Source organism: Ursus maritimus, unplaced genomic scaffold, assembly GCF_017311325.1.
Source record: "Ursus maritimus isolate PB19 unplaced genomic scaffold, ASM1731132v1 scaffold_28, whole genome shotgun sequence".
Lineage (NCBI taxonomy): Eukaryota > Metazoa > Chordata > Mammalia > Carnivora > Ursidae > Ursus > Ursus maritimus.
In genome coordinates this window covers 6,789,837-6,807,682 of record NW_024425341.1, presented here as the reverse complement: position 1 = coordinate 6,807,682, position 17,846 = coordinate 6,789,837, and the positions used below count along the sequence as shown (strand labels likewise).

Genomic DNA, 17,846 nt, shown 5'->3' with positions numbered 1-17,846 from the left:
TCTCAGCTCATCACCTATTCTTAAACATGTAGATTGCCTGCAAGTGTTTCTTTTCCTATGAAAAGTTTACGCCTAAGAACGTCTTTGTACACATACATTTTTCTTACATTTGAATCATCCGAAAAGGCTTGTTTATTCACGTTCTCCTTTAGCGTACCGTGGCCGCAAACAGTCACACCGATTAGTCAAACCAGTGATTAATTTACAGGAAAGTATGGGTCAAAGTGATTATTTGAAAGATTCATTGAGACTAGAACGATAGCCGCGTAAGAAAAACTAGTAATTGTGAAGCTCGCCACAGAACTGTCCCAGACAACATCGAGCTCTGTAAGTGTGGCAGGTTTTTGACTGTTATCTCTCTGTCCCACAACCGCCCTCTACGATAGTGGGGCCGGGAGTCTGCAAACTACTTTTCCCAGCTTCCTCTGACAGCTGGCTTCCTGTCAGGTTTTGCCAAACTGGCAGGAAAACCAAGATCTGAAAGGAGGGGAAACGTCTTTGTGCCTCTGTCTCTCTCTCTCTCACTTTCTGCTCTCTGTCTGTCTTCCCCTCTCCCCCTGTCTCAATCTCTCCACTCATTCCCTGCCTTTCTCTGATGGCGTTTCTTACATTAACCCAGCTTCTGAGGCTGTGATCCGCCCAATGACCCAACTTAGGTTCTGGAAACCCCATTAGCACCCTGTTGCCCTCCAGCCTCAGGCCATCTCTGAATTACTTTCATCTCTCGCACTCTCTTTTACTCTTTGACTTTCCAAGATCTGTGTAATCTATACCCTGTATTAAATATCCTTTTTTTGAAATACCTAGGTTGGCTTCTGTTATCCTCACTAGACTCTGATTCATATGACAAAGACAATTCTTTATGAGGAACTGCTGGTTTTGCCTATTTGGGTCTCCAAAATCTTGACTTCAGCAGTCAATCCAGGTACACTCTTCCAAAATGTCTCTATGTAACTGTATTAATCATGTTTTTTATTGCCTGTATTTTATGATGTTTGCTTTTTTTTAAGATTTTACTTATTTATTGATTTTTGAGCAAAAGACAAAGCGCACACAGATGCACATGATGGGGGGGGGGCGGGGGAGTTGGAGGCAGAGGGAGAGAAGCAAGCAGACTCCGCCCTGAGCACAGAGCCCAACTTGAGGCTCGATCCCACGACCCTGAGATCATGACCTGAGCTAAAGTCAGGTATCGGATGCTTAACCAGCTGAGCTACCCCGGCGCCTCTGTTTTACGTTTTCCCATCTTAAAATGCTTGCTGGCAGAGAGAGCCTACCCTCCCCCAGGACTAGCCCTTAGAGCTGGCAAAGGGCTCACCCAGAGCACATGGGTCACATCAAAACAGCCACCCCTTCTCTAACTCCCTCACACAAGCCAGTCGTCCCCTGCTCTAATACACCCCAGAGCCAGGTATGGGCAACAGGAGACCACCCCTACGGCCGAAGCCCACCAGGTATGCAAACCAGCCCACCCTGCACTGTACGCTCTGCCCTGCCCTTGCCTTTCCCACAGAAACCCCAATACAGCCTCTGGTTCAGGCTTCCCTTTCCCCTCTCTTCCACCTCTGCTTCTCGCTCTCCCTCTGCCCTTCCCGCCACTCAGGCTCACTTGCGCACACGCACTCTCTCTCTCTCTCTCAAATAAATAAATAAAATCTTTAAAAAAAAAAAGGTTTCAGAATCAAATGAATTAAGTTAAGTACATTTCAATAAACCTCTTTACTGTATATTAACATACTAGTGTGCATTTTGAGTCTCTGTGTTTGCTAATGTTTTTTAACCAAGTGTCTTACTCACATTGTCTAGTTGTGTGTGTAGATAATATGCCTTAAGACATCTTAAGTCATATCCGTACATCTTCAGTGTCGTAAGCATACGGATACATCCATATGACACTTGCCGCAAACACACATAGACGTCTCAGAAAGCTTGCTGGCTGCGGGGAAACTGTCCCTCCCAGGACCAGCCTTTCCTTAGAAATAGCAATGGCCTCACCCAAGGACATCTGTCCTATACAAACCTACCAACCCTGAGCGAGCCACCAATCCTCCCATGACTGTCCTTCCAAACACGTCCTGCCCACCAAGCCTCCTTCTGCTTTGCTCCTCACATATACAGAATTACAGATACACACATATACAGAATATGCAGATATACAGCAGTTCTCTAAAAAGTTGTTTTCCTGTCTTCGTGAAGATGTGAAAGGTTGTCGTAAAGACTGAACTCACGCTTTGTGGTGAGAACTGAACACGACACAGACGATCAAGCATATTGACATATTGACACATCACTATCAGGATGACAGCATTATCGGGTCTCTGCTCCCGCCCCTTGCTTCGGGCGAAATTGCCAAGCCTCTTCTTTGAAAGCCTTTGTTAGAAATCTCAGACCTGACTTCCTCCCGGCGAGCAGGCGGCCTCCGAGTGCTGAAACATTTACCCTGCCCTTTAGTGTTCATGCTTTTCCCAGGAGATTAAAAAGGGGTTCGTGGTAAATATACAAGCGGCCGTAGGAGGAAGTTCAAGGAAACCTGAAGAACAGAAGAATCGAGCTCAGCAAGGCCTCCCAGAGAACTAAAAGTCATTGTACATTAGGCGTGCCGTGTCTCCTCCCTCTCTGTCGATCTCCCCGTCGCCAGCCTGCCTCCCCCCTGCTCCTGCTCTGTCTGCATCTTTGGGAAGAGGTGGTTTTACTGCCCTTCCTCCAGCTCTGTCCAACTGTCGCGTGCACACGACTTCTGGTGGCCATCCAACCTCGGCCCAGCCTAACCTCACCTGCCACCCCCGCTGCCCCGTCTCTGGGCGTTTCTGCGGCTGGAATGCTGGGCCTGGTTTCACTTCCCCAGCTGTGCTCCAGAAAACGCAGACTGTGAGCGGCATGGACGACGGCGGAGCTCCCGTCCTCAAACCTGAATGCTGCCTTTTCTCCCTGAGCAACCGGGTTCTGCACGTCAGGGGACGGAAGCAGGGTTTTAAAGCCCTTTTGGCCAGAAGAGACTTTTCCTGCCTTCCTAACTGAAGTTGGCTTCAAGGCCAAACCTAAAATGGCTCCCCATTGGCATGACCTGCCCCCCACCCCCCAGGCCCAACCTCACTTCTCCACAGCTCGTACCCCCCCCTTGGCCCTGCTCACCTGGCCTGCCTTTCTTCTGTTCTGCTCGCACAACTGCATAGGCTGCTTGCTCTGCGGACAACTACCCTCTCGTGTTGGCTGGGTAGCCCTACTCACGCTTGAGAGCTCAAAGCAGCCGTCACTTCCCCGGGGGTGCTCTCCCTGCTTAGGTAAACCCCCTCGCCGCCCACCACAGGCTCCAGTGGCATCACATTCCCTTTTAGATTTGTTGGAGTGGTTATTTCATAAATGACTTTCTCCCTCCTGTCTGCTTTTGTTCATCACCGTATCCCCAGCCCCCAGCACCTGGTGGCGTCTTAACGAGTCTCTGGCTGTATCCGTTCTGTCTCCAGCAACCATAGTACTCATTTCGAGGTGCCTTGATTGGTCCTTGTTTCATAATTTCCTGTTTTTGTTTCGCGAATATAACGGCCTCTTTTACCTCCTGAAGGATATTAAATATAATTGTTATAAAAGCCTGTGCTTGGCTGGCTCGGTCGGTTAAATGTCCCACTCTTGATTTCAGCTCAGGTCATGATCTCAGGGTCGTGGGCTCTGCGCTCAGCAGGGAGTCCTCTTGAGATTCTCTCTCTCCCTCTCCTTCTGCCCCTCTCCCACTGGAGCGCTGTCTAAAAAAATTAAAAATAAATGAAATAAATAAACAAAAGCCTGTGCTGCTGGCTCTGTTGTTTTTTTCCTTTTGCGTAAGAACTTGTTTATCATCTCTTGTTCATTTTGAAGGTTTTCCTCGAATGTTTCTTAATTTTTCACCGAGGGTTGGTCTTCTGTGGCAGAAGTTGCTCACGGGTATCCAGAGTGGCAGCTCCCCTCGCAGTCCTGAGGAAAAGTCACTCACACTGCGAATTCTACAACATTGCCCTCTCACCTACTTTACCTCAGTTTCTCTTCAGAAGAACTCTAGGCGGTAGAAAGAGCATGTGTGATGTGATCCACATTTTACAACTCAATAAACTAAAATTCTGAGAAATCGTCTTTTCCAAAATCAAGTATTTACTGAGCTCTCAGATCCAAACTCATAGCAGATGGCCTGATTACACAGTCCACACTCTCCACACCACCCTACTGCTTCCTTCCATGTGGACCTTCTCAGCAGTCGGCGTGTTGGTCGGGGTTTCCAGTTGCAAGGGGCAGAAACCTGGTCCAAGCTAACAGACCAAAGAGACAAGTTCTACAACCCGAGAGGGGTAGCACACACGCACAACAACGGCAGAGCCAGAGGCCACAGCGCTTTCAGGATTCTCTTTCTCCATCTTGGGCCTCCGCTCCTCTGCGCGTTGCCTTCATTCTCTCCTTCTGCAGATCGTTTTCTCCCCATGGGAAAGGGCATGGCCTCCAGGACCCCAGATTCACATCCCAGTAGCCCTGCCCTCCCACTCCCTGAGGAAAGAGAGAATTTCTCTCTCCCAGCTTCAGTTTTTTAAAATCCTCAAGAAGGACTTTGGTTGGTCCAGTGGGTGTCCCATGCTCGTGGCCTGAACCAGTCACAGTAGTCGTGGCGATAAGATATTATCGTTGGCCTGATCCTGGTGATGGACCCAGCCCCGTGGCTGGAGGGCAGGGTCTAATTGTCAGCCGACCACTAAAATCACAGGAGCGGCTCCTCAAAAGGAGAGTGGTATTTCCCCCTTGTTATGTGGATTGCCGAATACGGTTTGTGTTGGGTCACTGCCCAGTAAGTTTTGCACACGTAGGAACCATGATTAGCAAATGGGTCCAGAGACACAGCCATATGTTGTGAAAACCAGTCATGCTTCGGCCTGATGTAGTGGACAGAAGCTGGACTTGGGTTTCAGACTCTGGGTTCAAATCCCAAAGCTGCTGTTTGAGAACTGTGTGACCTTAGACAATATGCTTAACAAGGATACTTGAGTATTTGTTACTCTCTTGAGCAATATATTTAATTTGGCAGATAATAAGCCCTCAACAGTTTCAAATATACCTCTTCTAACATCTGTACTATCTACTTCCTTCCTCACTGTCCAGAAAGCAGTGATTCCCAGCCAGGATTTTGCAGCATTCCCAGGAACATCTCTGGTTGATTCAAAATTGGTCATGAAAGTCTCAAAAATGTTTTAATAAAAGGTGCTTTCGTTCCTTTCACTTAAAAAAAATAAGCGTATTTGTTTCTGCTTTTTAGGAGAAGGAAGGCATGAAACCAGATAATCAGAATTAAACTAACAAAAGGGGTTGTTGTGGGCTGAACTGTGTTGGAGATAGGGCCTTTAAAGAAGTAAGATTAAATAAATATGACCATATGGGTAGGCCCTAATCCAATCTGACTGGTGTCATATTGGTGACTGGTGTCCTTAAATGAAGAGGAAGAGACACTGGGGGGCTGTGCACAGAGGGGAAACCATGTGGAGTGGCAGAAGAAGACACCCATCCGTGAGCCAAGGAGAGAGGCCTCAGAAGAAACCAATCCTGCCAACACCTCGATCTTAGACCTCCAGCTTTGAGAACTGTGAGAAAATAAATTTTTGTTGTTTAAGCCCCCATCTGTGGAATGCAGCTCGAACAAACTAATACAAGGGTGTCCCAACTTTAAAAAAAAAAAATGTGGGAGTCACTGTCTTTGATCAAGAAGCCCATTTCTAGGCAAACTGTACCATGTTGAGCTCAGCTCCAATTCTGCTTCTCCCCAAATTTATTTCAAACCCATTAGTTAGAGGAAAAATTACAATAGCAGACTTTGGGGGCATCTGGGTGGCTTAGTCGTTAAGCATCTGCCTTTGGCTCGGGGTGTGATCCTGGCAGTCTGGGATCGAGCCCCACATCAGGCTCCTCGGCTGGGAGCCTGCTTCTTCCTCTCCCACTCCCCCTGCTGTGTTCCCTCTCTCAATGGCTGTCTCTCTCTCTGTGAAATAAATAAAATCTTAAAAAAAAAAAAAAAACAATAGCAGACTTTGTAAACTGTACCTGGCTATTTCCATTAACCAGCAGATTGCTTTTAAACATTTCCTTCTATCTTCTTATCCTAGCCGCGTCTTCCCACACCCATTGAAACCATCTCTTCCTATGCCGTTCCCCGCAATGCCATGGACAAGGGACTGCCCTTCATGGACCCGGCGTGAGTCTCTTCATTAAAGCAGCTGAGCTCTTGCTGTGCCCACGGGAGCCCTGCTGGTTGGAGAAATGTAAATCATGATTATGCTTAAAGAGAGTTCTCTTTCTCCTGTTTGTAGATCCCCCTCTCCAAGAGCTTGGTAGTTTGAAAAGAATTGAGTTGTTTGGGTTTTGTGATAAGTTCGAGGAACAGAATCAACAAGTCTGCCAGGGACATAAGTGAGGATATGCAGGATACCCGCAACGCACCCCAAGGTGGGGAGCTGTCCGGCCTGGAGTGCGGCCACAGCGGATTTCCCTCCTTCTCTGATTCCGCTTCTCCTAGGAGGGAACTCAGATGCGGGAGCCTCTCTTTTCGAATCTGTAAAATGGGATACTATTTACTCTAAACAGTTGTTAAGAGGACTAAACAAACACTAAGAGGCCTATCACACATAGTGTTCGGTACAAACCAGTTCACTTCCCATTTGTTTCTTCATCACAGGAAAAAAGAGAGAGAGGATAAAAGAAAGAGAAAAAGGGAGGGACGGAGGAGCAAAGAAGTCAGAAAGAGAGAAGGAAGGGAGAGAAAACAGAATAAACTCCCCACCGTTACAGAGGCAGGAGCAAATGGCGCCCCATGTGGGAGAGTGTGGTACTAACGGCGTAATATCACCCACACGGAAGGTGTCATGGTGATAATTCTTACTTATTTAACAAATAGGTAACACATACAACATAGAGCTTACACATGCCAGCCAACGTGTTCAGTGCTTTATAAATATTAACTTCTTTCCTTTCCACAGCAGCCCTGAGGTCAGTTCTTCTCTTCAGCCCTTCTTACAAGAGGGGAATCCGGCCCAGGGAGCTCAAGGTATTTGCCCAAGTTCACACGGCTAGGGAAAGGCAGAGCTGCGTTCCCACCCAGGCAGCCAGGCTCCCGGAGTCTGTGCTCCGACCCACACTTCTGTGCTACCCTTGCCCGTGGGGCTCATATCCTGGGGTACTCAGAGTCTCTTCAGCTCCCGGAGTTCTCTCCCTCCACGTCCACCGGGACCAGAGAAGAGACTGCTTGCTCGAGCCAGTGATCCCAGTGCCAGTGGGAGGTTTGGAAATGAAGGTGACTTCTTCCGGGAAGACCTCCTCCTCACCCCTACCCTCTCTTCCAGGACTGCAGAGCAATGTGCAAGGAGAAAACTCTCCCCCCCTGCCCGGAGGTGTGCAGCTGGGACGCCACAGCTGGACAGGCTGCCTGGGCAGCAGCAGGGCAGGGGTAGGACGGGGAGAAGGGGTGTGCCAGCCCGCCAGCCCTGTCTCTTCCCTTCTCAGCCAGAGCTCAGCTTTGGGCAACAGACGGAGGCCCGCCAACACGTGAACTGTACCTGGAAAAGAGTGTATATGTCACAGGCAGGAAGGTCATTGCTTCTTACTGTTGCCGAAGACAATTTCCCCAGGCTTCTGCCTTTCGGGAAGGGCAGAACCGCAACGCGTGTTTTTACTCTGCGTGGTAACCGCCTTCGTGCAAAGACGCAAGCACCCACACACACAGGCGGCTCGGCGGCTGCAAGAAGAGGAGCTAATTCGAAAGGAGGGCTTGGGAAGCACAGCTGACAATGGACATGGAGACAGAATTGGGTTTCTCTCATTCATTCACTCCTTCTACAAAGGTTTCTTGAGTTTCTACTCTGTGCCAGGCCCTCATCCAACACTATGGACGTGGCAGTTAATAGAACACAGTCCTGGGGCACCTGGGTGGTTCAGTAGGTTAAGCCTCTGACTCTGGATTTTGGCTCAGGTCATGATCTCAGGGTTGTGAGACTGAGCCCCGCATGGGGCTCCAGGCTCAGTGGGGAACCTGCTTAGGGATTCTCTACCTCGGCCCCTCCCCCTGCGCGCGCTCGCTTTCTAATAAATAAGACTTTCTTGTAGTTTATACTCTTGAACAAATAAGAGCATTTCGGAGAGTGATAAGTAGCGTGCAGAAAATGAAGCTGAGGATTGAGACGGACCCTAACAGGAGCAGTGCCAGGGGCTTCTGTACTGAGGGCCGTGGCTGTGGGAAGGCTGGGGGAAGAGCATGCCAGGCAGAGGGAAATGCAAGTACAAAGGCCCCAAAGTGCAACGGCGAGGCCTGGCCAGATTGGGAAGAGTTAGGAGAAACACTGCAGCCAGTGAACAAGGGGGATGTCATAGACTATAAGATCAAAGGTCCTCATACAGAAGCCATCAAAGGTCTTTTGGTGGAGACACTTGCCAATTGGTAACTTTTTTTTCTTTTTAAAAGTTATTTATTTATAATTTTCTTATAACTTTATTATAATGTCTTACAATCCATATTTATTAAAGGCAATAAGGAAAACAAACAAGTAATAAAATCATTTGCCAATTGGTAAATTATTGATACTGAAAAATAAGAGGGGTGCCAGGGTGGCTCAGTTGTTTGAGCATCCAACTCTTGGTTTAGGCTCAGGTTGTGGTCTCATGGGTCGTGAGACTGAGCCCCACCTAAGACTCCATGCTCAGCAGGGAATCTGCTAGAAGATTCTCTCCCTCTGCCCCTCCCCCCACTCACGTGTAGGCACTCTCTCTCTAAAATAAATAAATAAATCTTAAAAAAAAAAAGAAGGAAGGAAGGAAGAAAAGAAAGAAAGAAAAGAAAAAGAAAAAGAAAAAGAAAGAGAAAAAAAAAAGAGCACACAGTCGTCCCCAACCCTGAAGCAAAGAGAATTCCAAACTAGGAGTCCGAAGACCCGAGTTACCTGATCAGATCGGCTCACTTCTTTGAGTCTTTCTTTCCTTATCAGTAAAGTGGAAAAATAACACCTAGTTTTTAAAATATATATTACGTCTTTTATGACGGTACAATTGACATACAACATCATGTTAGTTTCAGGTGTACAACGGAGTGATTTTTTTAAATTATTTATTTATTTATTTATTTGACAGTGAGACAGCCAGCGAGAGAGGGAACACAAGCAGGGGGAGTGGGAGAGGAAGAAACAGGCTCATAGCGGAGGAGCCTGATGTGGGGCTCGATCCCCTAACGCCGGGATCACGCCCTGAGCCAAAGGCAGACGCTTAACAACTGCGCCACCCAGGCGCCCCACAACAGAGTGATCTGACATTTGTGTATATTGTGAAATGCTCACCACGGGACAGGAAGCCTGTTTACCATCCGTCACCATGTAAAATTCTACACTATTATTGACTGTATTCCCCCTGCTGTACAATGCATCCCCATGACTTGGTCCTATTTTTTTGACTTATTCATTTTATAACTGGAAGTTTGCACCTCTTAATCCTTTTCACCCATTTCACCCCCTCCTCTTCCCCTCTGGCAACCACCCATCTGATCTCTGTATTTGTGAGTCTAAGTTTTATTTGGTTGGTTGGTTGGTTTTGTTTTTTTAGATTCCACATACAAGTGAAATCATGCAGTATTTGTCCTTCTGTCTCACTTATTTCACTTAGTGTAATAACCACAAGTTCCATCGATGGTGTCACAAATGGCAAGGGTTCGTTCATTCTTTTTTAGGGTTGCATAATATTCTTGTGTGTGTGTGTGTGTGTGTGTGTGTGTGTGTGTGTGTGTACCGCATCTTCTCTATCCCTTCGTCAATCAAAGGACACTAAGGATGTTTCCATATCTTGGCTATTGTAAATAATACCGCAGTGAACGTGGGGGTACGTGTATCTTTTAGAATTAGTATTTCCTTTTCTTCAGGTAGATACCAGTGTTGCTGGTATCATACGGCGGACTGATTTTTAATTTTTGGAGGAACCTCCAAACTATTTTCTTTCCACTGTGGCTGTACCAATTTACATTCGCCAACAGTGCACAAGGGTTCCCTTTCCTCCACATCCTTGCCAACACTTGTTATCTCTTGTCTTTTCAATAATAGCCATTCTGACAGGTGTAAAGTGGTATCTCTTTGTGATTTGATCTGCATCGCCCTGATCATGAGTGATGCTGAGCATCTTTTCATGTGTCTGTTGGCCACCTTACGTCTCCCTTAGATAAATGTCTCTTCAGATCCTCTGCCCGTTTTTTTAATCATATTATCTGGCAGTGCAGTTGTTGCTGTTGCTGTGACTGACCTGTATGAGTTCTTTATATACTTTAAATATTAGCCCCTTATCAGATATATGACTTGCAAATATCTTCTCTCATTCAGTAAGTTGCCTTTTCATTTGTTGATGGTTTCCTTCACTGTGCAGAAGCTTTTCGGTGTGATGTAGTCCCATTTCTTTATTTGCGGTTTTGTGTCCCTTGCCCTTGCAGTCAGATCCCAAAAAAATCACTCCAACCGATGTCAAGGAGCTTACTGCCTATGTTTTCTTCTAGGAGTTTTATGGTTTCAGGTCACACATTTAGGTCTTTAATCCATTTTGAGTTTATTCTTGTGTATGGTATAGGAAAGTGGTCCAGTTTCATTCTTTTGCATGGAGCTATTATTCGCAACACCATTTGTTGGAGAGACTGTCATTTCCCATTGGATATTCTTGCCTCCTTCAAAAATGACACCTTCTTTAAGGGTTTCAGGGAGAATTAAATGTGACAGTGTGCATAAAAGTACCAGCAAATTGTTTGGCACATCAGGTGCTCAAAAACGGAGAGCTACCCCAAGATATACCACACACCTATGAGAACAGCCAAGACCCAAAGGCGGACAACACCAAACTCTGGAGCAAGAGGACCTCTCAACCATTGCTGGTGGGGATGCAACACGTTTCAGCCTCTTTGGAAAAGAGCTTGGTGGTTTCTTACAAAACCGAACATACTCTTACCATGTGATCCAGCAGTCACACACCTTGATATTTACCCAAAGGAGTCGAAACCATTTCCACATTAAAACCCACACATAGGTGTTTATGGCAGTTTTATACGTCTATACGCTTCCAAAACCTGGAAGCAGCCAAGATGTCCTTCAGTAGGCGAATGGATAAACAAAGAGTTGTACATCCAGACAATGGAATCTGATTCAGCGTGAAAAGAAATGAGCTATCAAGCCATGAAAAGACACGGAGGAACTTGAAATGCATATTACTAAGTGAAAGAAGCCAATCTCAAAAGGTTACATACTATATGATTCCAACTATGTGACATTCTGGAAAAGACAAAACTATGGAGACAGTGAAAAACTCCGTGGTTGCCAGGGTTGGAGAGAGGTTTTTTAGGGCAGTGAAAATACTCTATGTGATACTATGGTTATTGAAACATATCCTTATACATTTGTCTAAATGCATAGATCGTACAACGCCACGAGTGAACCCTAATGTGAATCTTCGTGTGATGATGTACCCATGCAGTTTCTTCAGTTGTAACCAATGTACCACACTGGTGGGTGTTGTCGATGATGGGGGGAAGCTATGTGTGTGTGGGGACAGGGGATATATGGAAAATACCGGTGCCTGTCTCTCAGCTTGGCTACGAAATTAACACTGCTTTTAAAAAATAAAGTCTTAGGGGAGCATGGGCGGCTCACTCAGTTGAGCGTCTGCCTTCAGCTCAGGTCGTGATCCCAGGGTCCTGGGATCGAGCCCCGCATCAGGTTCCCTGCTCAGAGGGGGGCCTGCTTCTCCTCCCTGCTGCTCCCCCTGCTTGTACTCTCTTTCTCTCTCTCTCTATGACAAGTAAATAAAATCTTTAAAAAACAAATAAATAAAATAAAATAAATAAATAAAGACTTAAAAGAAAAAACCATAACAGAACACTGGGGCTAACGGTATTTCCAGCCTGGGCATTACAGACGCTTGGGGAAGTTACTGAAGGAAAAGGGACAGCTATCATTTATTATCTACATGGGGCAGGCCCTGCTCTGGGCACAGTTCACGGGTTATGCCTGCTTCCCCATTTGTGCAGTGAAGGGGCAAGATCAGGGGATCCCCAAGATCCAGCGTGGGCATCTACCATTAAGAGGGGCTGTGTCAGACCACCAAGCCAGGGGAGACCCGGAACAAGGCAGCGCCAGGAAGCTCCTGAGGCCGGGACCCTACAAGAACTTCCCAGAAATCCACAGGGCCCTTCAGCGCCTCTCCAAGATCCCTGGAGTGCAGCGCTGTGTCACAGGGCAACAGCCACATTCTGAGCTGGGACCTGCCTTGTCCAATAATTTGGTGCTCCAGGAACTTACTTTTCTGTTTTCCTCAGCAAAGTTTCTATTCCACACCCTCACCTCCTACCCAGTACGCCCCGCCCAATGTACTGATGGAACCGCCGCTTCTAGTCCTCAGAATTTACATCAGCCACCTTGCACTGTGTATGGTCTCTGCATTATGACTGGATGGCAAAGACCCGGGGGACTTAGCGCCATGAGTGCTCCCCTCTCCCTGCACAGTCACCCCCATCCCCTACCTATGGACTTCATCATCAGGGGTGAGCTTGGTGGTAAGGACGGTTTGCAACCTGAGAGCTGAGGATGGAAGAAGTCTTATTTAGCTCCAGTTTCCACATGGTTCCATCCAATCATATGGTTCCATATAGTTCCTGATATCGAAACTGAGTCTTGGGGCACCTGTGGCTCAGTCGATTAAGCATCTGACTCTTGATTTCAGCTCAAGTCATGATCTCAGGGTTGTGGGATCGAGCCCCACATCAGGCTCCATGCTCAGCATGGAGTCTGCTTGAGATTCTCTCTCTCCCCTCCCCACTTTCTCTAAATAAATAAATAAAATCTTTTTTTAAAACATGAGTCTTTCAAGGACTTCCTACACGTATGGACTGTAGGAAGACCATGCCATGGCTGGGAGATGGCCCCGCTGGTGACCCGAGGATTCAGAGCTCTTGGGACGGTCATTTACGGTCCTATACAGTTATTTCTCTGATTTTCCTATGGGTTTTGCGCATGTGCTGATTTCCAGGCCACACCCGGGACAAGAAGCTTTTCTCATATTTACAACAGTAATAGTAGGAGTGGCCATGGTTATTTTCTGAGCACCTAGCATGTCTCAAGCCCTCCACATATATAATTCTCACTCTTATTATTCAGATTGAAGCTTCACAACATTCCTGGTCTCCAGATGAGGAACCTAAGTCGGAGAAGTAAGACATCCTGTCCAAGGTCACGTGGCAAATGATCGTCAGAGCAAAAATGGAAACCCAGGCCTGTCTGATTCCAAAGCCCAAATTCTTTCTGCTGTGCCCCGCTGTCTCTCAAAGTGAAATGGACAGTCCTGGGACACCTGGGAAGCTCAGTCGGTTAAGCGTCTGCCTTCGGCTCAGGTCATGATCCAGGGTCCTGGGGTAGAGTCCGCGTGTCTGGCTCCTTGCTCAGATCAGCAGGGAGTCTGCTTCTCCCTCTGCCCCTCCCCCCCAACTTGGGCACTCTCTCTCTCTAAAATAAATAAAATTTAAAAAAAAAAGAAAAAAAGAAAAGAAAAGAAATTTAACAAAAAAAAGAAAGAAAGAAAGAAAGAAAGAAAGAAAGAAAGAAAGAAAGAGTCCTCACAGCTCTACCAAATGGAGATGGGCCCACTCCCAAGTTGCCACAGAGACAGCCAACAACAAAAGCAGAGCCAGGAAAGGTGCGCAGGGACCCAGCTGGGCCTGCAAGGAGGGCTGTCCTTGACTCCCTCAGGGGAACATACCTCAGGCCCAGAAGTGCCCCCTGCACTTAGAAAAAGAGGACACCTTTACTTTCCACCCTTGGCAAAATATTTCCTTGTTTGTGGAAAACGCTATCGACTCAGCCCAACTCCAGCTACCCTTCCGGCAGACTTGGCCTTTCTCAAGCAAGGCCAGGCCCTGCTGAGGGTCCAAGCAGCTTTCTCACCAGGGAAACTGGCCTTCCTCCTTTCCTCCTCCCTTTCTTCCCACAGAAAATCTCCAGACTTCATTTCCATAGGAAATCTGGGGAGGGCAGGAGGGCAATCCCTTCCTTGTTCTGCTCTCCCCACACCCCGGAAAGCGATTTTTCTCCTCAGCCCCGGGGCTCCTCTCCTGCTGCTCGGCGCTTCCCCAGCCTTCACAAAAGAGGCTGCGGGTGAAGGTTTTTCCATTTAATTTCATTTTTCATCATTTTTACCCCTTTTGGATGGTTCGCATCTGAGAGTCTCGGTGGATTAACTGGCCAATCAGATTTCATTATGAGTCCAAGTAGTTCTTATCATTAAACCTGTAATTTATTTCTTCTGTGTTTCATAAAATGTGAAATATTACCATTCTCCAGGAGCTTGAAGAGAGTAGGGATGCTTCATTAAGTCCAACACTGCTCCTCCATAAGAGACCGTAATGATATGCGGATTTTTTTCTAACAGCTAAGTTTCTACTTGCAGATGCTAACAAAAGAAATAAGCTTTTAATCCAAACATAATTAATATGAATTACCTCCCCAGTACACCCTGGCTTTGCACCATTAAACTTAATTTTTGTTTTGCATGATAATTGTGTTATCATTACCGTTTATAGGAGAACTCAGGGACCCTCACTTTGTTTTCAGTCAAGACCAAAGGGACTGGAAATGCCTTCCCTCCCCTCTGCCAGCCGGAAGCCTGGTGGCCAGCCTCCCCAACCAGGCCCTCGCGGCCCCTTTGGCCCAGGGAGCTCCGGGGCCCTGCGCCACCTCGGTGGCCACAGACCTCTCTCCCCCAGAAGAAGGAAACCGATTTCTCCTCCCACGGTGGGGGCTTTGCTGGGGCTGCTGCCTGAACATCAGCGTCTCCATCACCATCACCATCGCCATCATCGTTATTATCATAATTGTTATTATTGTTCCGTACTGTAATGAGCACTGCGTAATTTCTTTGCAGCATGCTTCAGCTACCCTGCTACTGGTTAGCTCTCCTAACTATCTGGGGAGTCCAGACTCTGAATTATTTAAGCAAAGCCCCAGAACATCTTAGAGCACCAAAGCCCTGGGTTTTCTTCAAGTTTCCGTTCAAGACTCCGTTCGAGGCCGCTTTCCTCTCTCTCGCCTTCGTGTGCCGCATTCACCCGCTTGCTCTCCCATTTGACTTTATAAGGAAGATTCTTTTTTTTTTTAAATGAATATGAGAAGGAAACTAATACCTTTGGAGCTTGACACTACATTTATACATTGGCATTCCTTCCTTGATCAAAGCATTATTGAATGGGCTACTTTGGTCCACGAAAGACTGGACACTGTGCGGACTTCTACACGGAACATACATACACCCTCATGACTCCTATCATCAAGGAATTTACAATCTGGTTGAGGGAGGAATACAGATGCCCAAACACATTCGAAAAAAGGAGAGGAATTAAATAACAACCCAAAACGACAACACCAAAGATGTTGGCGATGGAGCTCTGGGGTGAGTATCCGTGGAAGAAAAGATGGCAGACGTGTTCAGGGAAGACGTAGTGTGGGAACAAGAGCTTGGGCTGGACTCTAAGGATGGGTAGAGGTGACGTCGGAGAGCAGCACGTGCGGGTGCAGAGGAGGGGAGCCCAGGTCGGGAGGAAGGAACACACAAAGTGGGGTCTAGGATGGTAAGGGAATCCAGGAAACTATGGCAAAGTAGCCCCGGAGGGGAGCGGTGGGAGATGGGAAAGGTCATTTGGGGTCAGACTACGGAGAGTCCCGAACACCAGGCCAGGTGGTAGGACAACATGGAAGAATCATAGTGGGAAGTGGTGGAGGATGGTTTAATGGATGTGACTTCGTTAGCCGGTCCGTGTGGGAGATCCTGCAGGAGGGGGAGACAGGGAGAGGCAGAGGCCAGCAAACCATTGCAGCAGTGAGTAGAAACAAGGGGCTTCTCTCTGATGGGACAGCAACAACTGAAAGGAAGAATAGTGAAAAGAGAATTCACGGGACTTGGTAAGGAACAGGAGTGAGAGAGTAGCAGATGGAATACAGGGTAACTCACATTATTTCATTGACGTGGTCTCGCTGGGTCTACTTAGAGCACTCAATAGACAGCACTTGGGACCTGGCACAGGGCAAGCACTTGTGACTATTGGCTTTTGCTGCTATTATCAGTATTAGTATCTTGTCCTATTTTATCCTCTCAGTGTCCCTGTGGGATTGTCCAGGATAGCTCTGTTATACATATTACATAACTGGGCAAGGAAAGCCACTGAGGGACTGACATGTTTTGTTGTTGTTGTTGTTATTGTTGTTAGTGACCAAAGCAACAATAATTGGTCTTCAGACTCTGCTCAACAATATTGTTTTAAAAATTCAGGATGACAATAATAAGCCACATCCAGGCCACACCCCGAAATTATGACTCCCATCTTCAAGGAATGGGTGAGACTCCTTACCAAAGTGTTTTCACATCCAGAAGCCATGCCACTCAATGGTACCTCTCCAATCTCAACATGCTTTCTTCTCTTTAGGGCGGTGGACTGGGGAGTTGACACCTTCCTTATACTTCAAGCGCGCTGCATCACAAGGAGCTGGAGGATGCTGTTGACGCCCCTTTACCGTGATATTGGCTCCATTTTTCTTGTCAGTCTAGCCACCAACAATTTGGATAGTGCATTGCTTGCAGAGAAAGTTTACTCTAGGAAAGACCCATCTGTGAAAGCAAGACTCATCGATGGCCCAGGAGCTGTAAAGAGGGAACACAATTTTAAGTTAATACAAAGGTTGATTTGACGAACTGGGTACTTGGTCCAAAATAGACCCAATGAAGTTCAGTGGTAATCAGTGTAAAGTTTTAAACCTATCAGAAGGGGGCAAGTGATACCATTAAATCCACAGGGAAGGGGCGCCTGGGTAGCTCAGTTGGTTAAGCGTCTGCCTTCAGCTCAGCTCATGATCCTGGGGTCATCGGGCTCCTTGCTCAGCGGGGAGCCTGCTTCTCCCTCTGCCTGCCACTCCCCCTGTGCTTTCTCTCTGACAAATAAATAAATCAAATCTTCATTAAAAAATAAATAAATAAGAATAAAGATGTGGAAACTGTGGGAAAGAATGAAAGTAATAGGAAGAGAACAGCAGATGCAGAGTGCGTTACAAGGCAGGTGTGACTCAACAGGCAAGTCTAATAATGCTCTGCTGCGTGGTGGGATCGCGCCTGCTGTGTTACAGACCCGTTGGGAACGGTAGGCATGAATGTAGAATGGGACAATATCTGGTAAGACAACACAGGACCCGCTAGCAACCATCCTGTGAGAGCCTGGAGTCAGCCCCAACTGGGCCTGCATCCGGTTTGGAGCTGACCGACTGAAGGGAAATGGGAAAAGGCCGGAGTATCAAGGGGAAGAGAGTAGGGCCTTGAATTCTGGAGTCCAGAGTGGAAGATCTAGGACGAAGTAGGCGGGTGGCACTGAGCTGATTGAACAATAGGCTCCAAGCCAATGAGAGGCTCTTTCTGGCAGACACGGTGCCCAGCCTGTCCTCCCCATTCCTCCGAGGGGGAAAGAGCCAGCGATGGGCTTTGATCACTCCATCAAAGACTCACCAACCCCACAGTCATCTCCTTGGGATCACTGGCTTTTAAACCTGTGTAAAATGGGTTCCTTTTCTCCTGTTGCCTTACCTGAGCTCCCTCAGCCTCTCACATCCAGGACGTCACTGGATTGTAGATGGCGGCTTGTATCCGCCACACTCCTCAGGCACCTGATGGCCGAAATACCCTCTTCCTTGTGTCTGCACCTTCCCCGCCCTCACACAGTTGAGGATATAACCAGAAAAAGGGAAGGGCCTATGCGGTTCCCACTTTCCAGCCCTACGGGGTAGGGCCACAGCCCTCTCACCAGCAGG

General features: G+C 47.3%; 1 long non-coding RNA gene across 1 annotated transcript in view; it reads right to left on the bottom strand.

Annotated features, from left to right (window-relative positions):
• The window catches only part of LOC121105645, a 58,880-nt gene that overhangs the window by 9,345 nt on the left and 31,689 nt on the right, over positions 1-17,846 (bottom strand). Inside the window, exon 2 of the long non-coding RNA XR_005838245.1 lies at positions 16,403-16,692. This is a non-coding gene — a long non-coding RNA (uncharacterized LOC121105645). The remainder of the gene's footprint in view (positions 1-16,402; positions 16,693-17,846) is intronic.